Source organism: Eschrichtius robustus, chromosome 7, assembly GCF_028021215.1.
Source record: "Eschrichtius robustus isolate mEscRob2 chromosome 7, mEscRob2.pri, whole genome shotgun sequence".
NCBI classification, from domain to species: Eukaryota; Metazoa; Chordata; class Mammalia; order Artiodactyla; family Eschrichtiidae; genus Eschrichtius; species Eschrichtius robustus.
The window spans coordinates 71,279,581-71,289,206 of NC_090830.1; the positions used below are offsets into that span (position 1 = coordinate 71,279,581).

Below are 9,626 nucleotides of genomic sequence, written 5' to 3' on the forward strand. Positions count from 1 at the left end.
AAGAGTCATGTGAGGGGCAGTTAACAAAAAGACATTATGAGAGGTGAGGTGGCTAGCTGAGAAATGTTGAGGGAGATGAGAATTCAGGAGAGCTTTTACTGCATGAGGTACAAAAAAATGGTTAAAAAAATGGTTAAAGGGGATCCCACGACGATTTTCTTGGTGGCCTTACCCAAAAGGGCAGTGGCTATCATAGCTTTAAGGCAAGACTTCCCTGGTGGTCCAGTGGTAAAGAATCCACCTTCCAATGCAGCAGATATGGGTTTGATACCGGGTCGGGGAACTAAGATTCCACATGCCGCTGGGCAACTACTCCCGCATGCCACAACTACTGAGCTCACGCACCTCAACAAGAGAGCCCATGTGCCGCAAACTACAGAGCTCATGCGCCCTGAAGCCTGTGCACCACAACTAGAGAGAGAGAACCCACACGCCACAACTAGAGAGAAACCTGCACACCACGTGCCGCAACGAAAGATCCTGCATGCCTCAACTAAGGCCTGACGCAGCCAAAAAAAAAAGAAAAAAAATAAATAAAATAAATAATTTTTTTTTTTTAATGGCTTTAAGGCAAGGGGGCTATCCCCATGCCTTAGGGGCCAATTGCTGGCTAAAATATCCTATGTATTGATGGTGGTCTCCATATTTTTGGGTGAGTACCCCAAGATATTTCCTTCCTTTTCATAAAAAAAGGGAATCTGATAATTGGAATGCCCAAAGACAGATGGGTTTATCAAACTCTTCTTTAAGGCCTTGAAGGCTATGTGGTCCATTCTTTTCATAAAACTGGGTTGGGGTTGCTTTTGTTGAGTTTTACTATAGAGGTTTGCCCAGTAGAGAAAAATTTGAATCCACTTTCAGCAATAACTAACTAATATGAGAAAACCTCACAGCTGGCCCTGACTTTTGGGTTTTGAGAAAGTTAGGACATGATAAAATCTATCTGGACCTAAGTGCAACACTTATTCGGATATCAGATGCCCTAAAAATAAAACCTGGGTTTGAGCAAACTGCAGTTTTTCTTTGGTGATCTTCTGTCCCTTTAAGGCTAAAAGCTTTAGCAAGTGGATGCTGTCTTCCTGTGAGAAGGCTTGAGAAGGAGAGAAAAGAAGCAAATCATCTACATATTGCTACAAAGTAGAACCCTAAGGAACTTTATGTCATCCAGATCAGCCCTCAGGATTTGTGAGAAATAAGAAGGACTCTCAGTATAACTCTGAGTCATTACTGTCGATATGAATTTTTTTTCTTCCCAAGTGAAGGCAAAAAAGGTATTGGCTAGCTTCATCACCTGGAGTACTAAAGAATGCACTGTATAAATCAATTACAGTAAAAAATTTACTTCTGCTGGGAATGGATCTTAGCAATGTAGGGGAGTTAGGAACAACAGGGTTTCAAGGGATAACAATGTTTGTTTATTGCTTGGAGGTTCTGGACAAACCTCCATCCTTGGCCCTTAGGTATTGTCACTGGAAAAATGTGTTACAGGGCCTGGTACAAAGGATAATGAGGTCTTGAGCCCGTAATCTTCTATTATGGGCTTTATGCCTTGAAGGTCTTCTTTACTTACAGAGTATTGATTAATTCTGTGAAGAGCTTTGAGGTATCTATTTGAATTTTGATGAGAGGTGTGCTGTACATTTTGCCAACATCAGTTAGAGATTTTGCCCATAAGAAAAGTGGCAGCTGATTCAATGACAAATGATCAGTGTTTCCAGAATCTGCTCTAGTACCGTAACAGATGGAATAAAAGAGGTGAAGAGGTTATTTAATTCACCTGGTTGGTTACTTTGATGACTATTATCAAATTGTAGAATTATATTTTTCTCTTCTGAGAGAAGGAAATTCTAGTGTGATACTTCTCTAAGAAGTCTTGGCCTAATAAATGGATAGAAGCAGTAGAACTAAGGAGAAAAGGGTGGGTATCTCTCAAAGTGCCTAAATAAAAGAAGATAGGTTTAGAGACAGGAACCTCTTGAGGTTCATTAGACATCCCCACTATCTGAATTGTTTTAGTACTTTGAGGTAAGAGCTGTTTTATAATAGTAGGGTTGAGCACCAAGAGATTGACTCATATCCATTAGGACTAGAAGAGATCCATCCCTAATCTGGAAAAGAAATGTTTTTCCAACCCAATTAACAGGGAGGATTGGGATGAGCCCCTGTAGTTCCTTGGAGTCCCATCATTGAGAATTGGGGAGACATTAAAGGGCTGGTTTGAGGGATGAAGGTACATAAAGCACTTAGATTTGTAAAATCTTTTTTCCAATGTCCTGGCTCTTTGCCATAATAGCAGAAACTAGGAGGGTTTTGGTTTCATTTAGGAGACTTCATTTGATGGAGTTGAATATTAAGAATTTTGGCAGTCTTCCTGTGACGTGACTCATCCAGAGTTCTCTCAAGAGCTGGTTTACCAGATGGACTCAATCTGGAGTGGACATAGTTTCCCATTCCATACCAGTCCTTTTTACTAGAAGGGAAAGGCCTTAGTTCAGCACATTAATAAACATGGAGTTAAAAGCTGCTTAAGTGAAATCAACATCTGAAGAATTTTGTTTAAAAACCATCTGAAGTTGATTGTAAAAATCATAAACAGGTCCATTAGATTTTGTGTACAAGCTAAATTTGCTCCAGTCAACAGTCTTTGGAAAAACACTAGGAATTGCTCCATGAGTTGCTTAGCAATTGCCTAAGGCTTATCATATAATAAATTAGCAGAGTTGGTCTCCCAGTTGTAATTCTAGAGACCTTTCAGGATTTTCCCAATTTTCGTGGTTTCCATCCAATTCTGGGCCTGGCCTTCACTGACAAGCATATGAACTAGCTTACATAAGTCAGAGAAGCCAGGGTGATAAATGTGAATGACTATACAGTTGACCGTTGAACAATGTAGGAGTTAAGAGCACCAACCCTCTACACAGTCGAACATCCGTGTATAATTTATAGTCAGCCCTTTTGTATACACAGTTCCTCCATATCCACAGTTCCACATCTGCAGACTCAACTGTGGATCCTGCAATACTGTACTATTTACTATTGAAAAAAATCTGCTTATAAGTGGACCCATGCAGTTCAAGCCCATGTTGTTCAAGGGTCAACTGTATTAAATCCCTCAGCAATTCTGTGAGGATCTAAGTTTACTTTGGGGAAATCTTTGACTATGGCTCATGGTTCAGCTTTAGTCCAGAGAGTATAAGAAATTAAGGGTTTAGCTTTAGGAAACTCGGAAAACTTAATTTTAAAGGGACTGGTTTTGACAAGTTCAGAGGAAAAGGAAGTGGGGAGAGTTTTATGTAAAAGGGAAAGTTTGGCAAGAGAATTAATATGAGGGAAATGAGGGTATAGTAGAGGCATGGCTGGTGTAGAAGGGAAAAGAATGATTCCACTTGAGGCAGGGTCTGGCCATGAGGAGCTGAGGGAGAAAGATAAGGTGGTGCCAGAGGTGGAGCCCGAGACAATGAAGCCAAGGAAGAAGAAACTGAGGCTTTGGGAAGCATTTTGCTTTCTTTAATTTTTTGTTTGCCTCAGTTAATTTTAAAATCTTATTTGGCAGAGAGGCAATTTTAGACTCCTGATAATGCTTGGAAGCCTCAAAATACCAATCAAAATAAGCATTCCACTGGGTTTTGAAATTTTTTGAGCTATTTTTAAGGAAGTAAGTTTGGAGAGTTCAAAGTTAAGGTTTTAAGGAAATTAAGTTTGGAGAGTTCAAAGTTCACCATAATGGCCATTGATATTTTGAACTGCCTTTGATCAGGTTGGTTCATTTAGTTAGAAATTCACATGAAGAGGGACCAAGGTTTTTAAACATAAGCCAGAGTCCCTGTATGAGGGGAAGGGACACCCTCAAAACACTTAGATAACTTGGATCCCATTTGTAGAGGTTTTCCTCTATAGAAAAGAATAATTTTCAAACAGCTCATAGCACAAATGACTCAACTCAAATAGCTTGCAAGCCAATTCCAACCAGTCCTAAGGAGACAGTTTGGTCCCAGAGGAGCCTGGCTGAAGACAACCTTTCCAAAGGAATAGGCTGAAGGCCAGATGGGCACAGTTTCATTTAAAGCAGCTTTGGTTGAAACTGTCTGACCTCAAGATCAGACTGAAGTGCCAAAGGAGTACTCTCATATTGAACAAGGCCTTAACCAGAAAGATGAATTCTTCAAGTAGATCCCAAATTAAATCTGAAGATCTTCAAATGCAAAGAGGGCATGAGCTCAGATTTTATAATGGCCTGCAAACAAACCTGCCCAACGTTTGCCCTGGATGGAGACTTTATCTTCATCTTCCAAGGCTGTTGACAGTACAACTATGTTTGAAAACATGTTCCAAAACAAAAGCTGGGTCTGTTCATGACCGTGATAAGGAGACAACATTGCAGATCTGGGACTGCTGTCCTTAGAAGGTCTGCTTGCAAGATTGACCCTTGGCTGGCATCTGAACACATGAATGGTAAACAGTTCTATACACTGACATAAATTTTTCCCTAAATTATAAGAGTAACTCACTGGGGCTAGACAGTTTGTACAAACTGAATGCTTACCTTCCTTCTGAGAATCTGGAATCTTGATATACGTGTGGCAGAAGTTACCTCCTGACTAGCTCTCAATAAAAACCCTAGGCGATGAGTCTCTAATGAGCTTCCCTTCTAGACAGTCACACTAGACACATTTTGTCAACAGCTAGTTTCTGGGGTAATAGAGTCCTGTGTGATTCCACTGAGAGAGGATTCTTGAAAGTATGTGTGCCTGATTTCCTATGGACTTTGCCCTTTATGCCTTTTCCCTTTGCTGATTTTGCTTTAAATCTTTTCACTATTATAAACTATAGCTGTGAATACAACTATTTCCTGAGTCCTGTGAGTCCTCCTAGTGAATCACTGATTATGGGAGGGTCTTAGTGATTCCCAACACAACAAGAAATAGAGAAACATAAGAAACCCATGGAGAATTATGTCCCAAAAACCTGGAGCTAAATTTTCTTAAGAATCGTGGTATTCATGCCCCTCCTGGCATGCCTTTGCACCATATCACTGTGGCATGAAGAAGATAAGCGCAGCTCCTACCAACTTCCACTCCTCTAACCTCTAATTCAGGAACCACAAGCATAATCAAACCATCATCAACCTATGCTTTTGGTAACGTTAATCTCAAGTGAGTCTTTCTGACATTTCCCTGCTCATCTCAGGTTCCCTGACACCTTACACTGTGCCATTGAGAATCCACTTCATGCATTGTCACTTCCCAAGTTTCCAAAGATTAAGTTTTTCCTACCTGCCTCTTATTATTAAAATGTATTTGCCTCGTATCAGGTAAATAAAACTACAACCTTCAAGAGTGAGTTAGTTATTTGATAAATAAATCTGGATTAATACATTTATACATTCTGAGACACATCAGTTTAACTAGGGTGAGTTCAACTGAACAAACATGGATTGCATGTCATTTAGGAGCCAGTCATTGTTATAGATGATATGAACAATGCCTTATAGTCTCCAAGTTAAAAAGATAGCATCATACGTTAAGGAAGGAACAAGATGTAATAAATGGATGCTTGCCCAAAATTAGACCAACTAGATTCTAGGTCGTAACTTTTTGAGTGAGATTGGGCAAATGACTTTGTCTCCAAGTTTTAATAGTCCCTTCTATAAAATGAGGAAATTGGGCTAGAATGTTCCAAAAGTCCATTTCAGGTACAAACTTCTACTCAATAACATAGTTTTTTCCTCACTTATTATATAGTTTAATAATTATTATAGTAATAATAGATACTGATTATTTAGCATCAATTACATGTCAGAGACTGTCATGAACACAATATTAATAGTACCCCAAAAAGCAAATATTTAGGCAGTGCTTACTATGAGTTGGGAACTATGCTTTTCACTTTATTGACACTGTTTCATTGATTTCTCATGTCAAGCCTGAAAAGTAACTTATTAATCTAATACAAATATTAGAAAATTGAGACCCAGAGTTAGAGTAATTTGCCAAAGTCACACAGCTACTGAGTGTGTGTGATATGAACATAGTCTTTTTCATCTCAAATTCTCCCTGATGAATGGTATAGGAATGTACTACAAGCAGGGAATTGACCTCCCCTCCATCCTCAGGCAGAAAACACTTTCACTCTAAAACATGCCATCACCACCGCAGATCAATACAGAAAATGATGGTCCCAGTGGTTCCTTGGCTTGCAGCATTATCCCCCACTGATATTCATTCACCTGTTCATCCATTTATACATTTTGATTAGATACCAATTTTTAAGTTGTTATGTTAGGTGAGTATATGGAGTGATTTTTATTTTCAATTCAATTTGTTTGGAGTACAAATAAGGTCAGATGGAATCTCACAAGCATAATGGTTGGTGACTTCTTGGTGACAGGGCTCAATCTACAGTCACAAGTTTAAGGGAAGACAAGTGTTTGTTTTTATTTTAATTTTTTTTTTTACTTAATTGTGCCACATATAAATTATAGATTTAATGATTTCTAGTTGATTTTTTTTTTTTTTTTTTTTGCTTTTGCGGGCCACAGTGTTTCAAAGTCACATATCACTTTGCAGAAATATGATTTACTGGCAGTCTTATCAACCAATTTACAAGTTAGTACTCAAGACTGGTTATGTCTAGATAAAGAGCTACACAGAATTTATGTGTTTTATTGTTCTTGTTCTTGTTGGCCAGAGTGATCCATATAAAGACGTACTACTTAAGGAAAACTATTTTCAACCAATCTATTCTGAGATCTACCAATGATTCTGAAATGTTCCTATACTCATTCTGAAATGAGTTTTTTCCTAGACTTATAATAGTATTCTACTATAATTAAATATCCTTTATATAGTACTACAGTTTGGAATCATAATATATGTCTACATTTTTCCTACCTTTAAATTTTTCAATTTCTTGAAATCTCATATCTGATATTAAATCAGATCTTAGCTACTCATTTAAAATACACACACCCAGCTTGAATTAATGAATAGATGGTTGAACACTAAATTATCACACATCTATTTTTATCATTACAATTTCTACTGATAAATTCCCTTACAGATTTAGACACAGCGCAGTAGAGTGGAGCCAGCCAGGTGGCTTGAATTTGAATCTTCACTATCTTATTCATCCACTATTCTGTATATTTGAGCATATTTGCATAGCCTCTCTGTGCCTCAGTGTTTATATCAGCAGGAGACATCTCCACATTAGTGTGTGATTTGAGAGCTGCATCTCTGAAGACCTAGATTAATCATTGTTCATCCTGCCCTAAACCAAGCTTTTCATAATTTATTAATAGTTTAACGTTAGATTCTAATGAATTCCTCTTCTTTCCCTTAAATAAATCTTTCTCAGTTGCTTTAAAGAACATTTCCATTGTGTTAGGATATTTGCGTAATAATACTTGTAACTTAAGAGATGGAAAAGAGAAGGGAACTATAATTAGATTGCTATCTATGATTTGGAAAGTTTTCATTGTTTTAGTAAACAGCACATTTTCACTATTAAGATAGTATTTCTGAATCACATTTGCAAATAGTGGAATATGTACCAATAGCAATCATATTATACTAAACAGAGAATGTGTTTTTCTCACTCATATTGGTAAAATAACTGCATTAAATCAAAACGCTATTGTGTCATAAAAAGAGTTCTGCATTTTGTAGAATTTCTTTTTTTCTTTACTATTTTAGAAGCTATCTTAAATATTCAACTATTTCTTTTTTTTAATAGATCTTTATTGGAGTATAATTGCTTCAAAATACCGTGTTAGTTTCTGTTGCACAACACAGTGAATCAGCCATATGCATACACATGTCCCCATATCCCCTCCCTCTTGAGCCTCCTTCCCAATCCTCCCTATCCCACCCCTCTAGGTCAACGCAAAGCATGGAGCCGATCTCCCTGTGCTATGCTGCTGCTTCCCAACAGCCAACTGTTTTACATTCGGTAGTGTATATATGTCGATGCTACTCTCACTTCGCCCCAGCTTCCCCCTCCCACCCCAAGTCCTCAAGTCCATTCTCTATGTCTACCTCTTTATTCCTGCCGTGCAACTAGGTTCATCAGTACATTTTTTTCTTTTAGATTCCATATATATGCATTAGCATATGGTATTTGTTTTTCTCTTTCTGACTTCACTCTGTATGACAGACTCTAGGTCCATCCATCTCACTACAAATAACTCAATTTCGTTTCTTTTTATGGCTGAGTAATATTCCATTGTATATATGTACCACTTCTTCTTTATCCATTCATCTGTCGATGGACATTTAGGTTGGTTCCATATCCTGGCTATTGTAAATAGTGCTGCAATGAACATTGTGGTTCATGTCTCTTTTTGAATTATGGTATTCTCAGGGTATATACCCAGTAGTGGGATTGCTGGGTCGTATGGTAGTTCTATTTTTAGTTTTTTAAGGAACCTCCATACTGTTCTCCATAGTGGCTGTATCAATTTACATTCCCCCCAACAGTGCAAGAGGGTTCCCTTTTCTCCACACCCTTTCCAGCCTTTATTGTTTCTAGCTTTTTGATAATGGCCATTTTGACTGGCGTGAGGTAATACCTCATTGTAGTTTTGATTTGCATTTCTCTAATAATTAGTGATGTTGAGCATCTTTTCATGTGCCTCTTGGCCATCTGTATGTCTTCCTTGGTGAAATGTCTATTTAGGCCTTCTGCCCATCTTTAAACTGGATTGTTTGTTTTTTTGATATTGAACTCCATGAGCTGTTTGTATATTTTGGAGATTAATCCTTTGTCTGTTGTTTCATTTGCAAATATCTTCTCCCATTCTGAGGGTTGTATTTTTTTTTTTTTTCAAGATCCTCAATTTACTCACATCTGCAAAGTTCTCTTTGCCTTTTTTTTTTTTTAACATCTTTATTGGAGTATAATTGCTTTACAGTGTTGTGTTAGTTTCTGCTGTATAACAAAGTGAATCACCGATACGTCTATACGTGTACGTATATCCCCATATCCCCTCCCTCTTGCATCTTCCTCCCACCCTCCCGATCCTACCCCTCTAAATGGTCACAAAGCACCGAGCTGATCTCCCTGTGCTATGAGGCTGCTTCCCACTAGCTATCTATTTTACATTTGGTAGTGTATGTATGTCACTGCCACTCTCACTTCATCTGAGGGTTGTCTTTTTGTCTTGTTTATGGTTTCCTTTGCTGTGCAAAAGCTTTTAAGTTTAATTAAGTCCCACTTGTTTATTTTTGTTTTTATTTCTGTCACTCTAGGAGGTGGATCAAAAAAGATCTTGCTGTGGTTTATGTCAAAAAGTGTTTTTCCTATGTTTTCCTCTAAAAGTTTTATAGTGTCTGGTCTTACATTTAAGTCTTAATCAATTTGGAGTTTATTTTTGTGTATGGTGTTAGGTAGTGTTCTAATTTCATTCTTTTACATGTAACTGTCCAGTTTTCCCAGCACTGCTTATTGAAGAGGCTGTCTTTTCTCCATTTTATGTTCTTGCCTCCTTGTCATAAATTAGGTGCCCATATGTGCGTGGGTTTATTTCTGGGCATTCTATCCTGTACCATTGATCTATATTTCTGTTTTTGTGCCAGTACCACGCTGTCTTGATTACTGTAGCTTTGTGGTATAGTGTGACGTCGAGG

General features: G+C 37.9%; 1 pseudogene; it reads right to left on the minus strand.

Annotated features, from left to right (window-relative positions):
* Positions 1-4,376, minus strand: part of LOC137767148 (DNA topoisomerase 2-binding protein 1 pseudogene) — a 63,159-nt pseudogene extending 58,783 nt beyond the window's left edge.
* Positions 4,377-9,626: the final 5,250 nt, after the last annotated feature.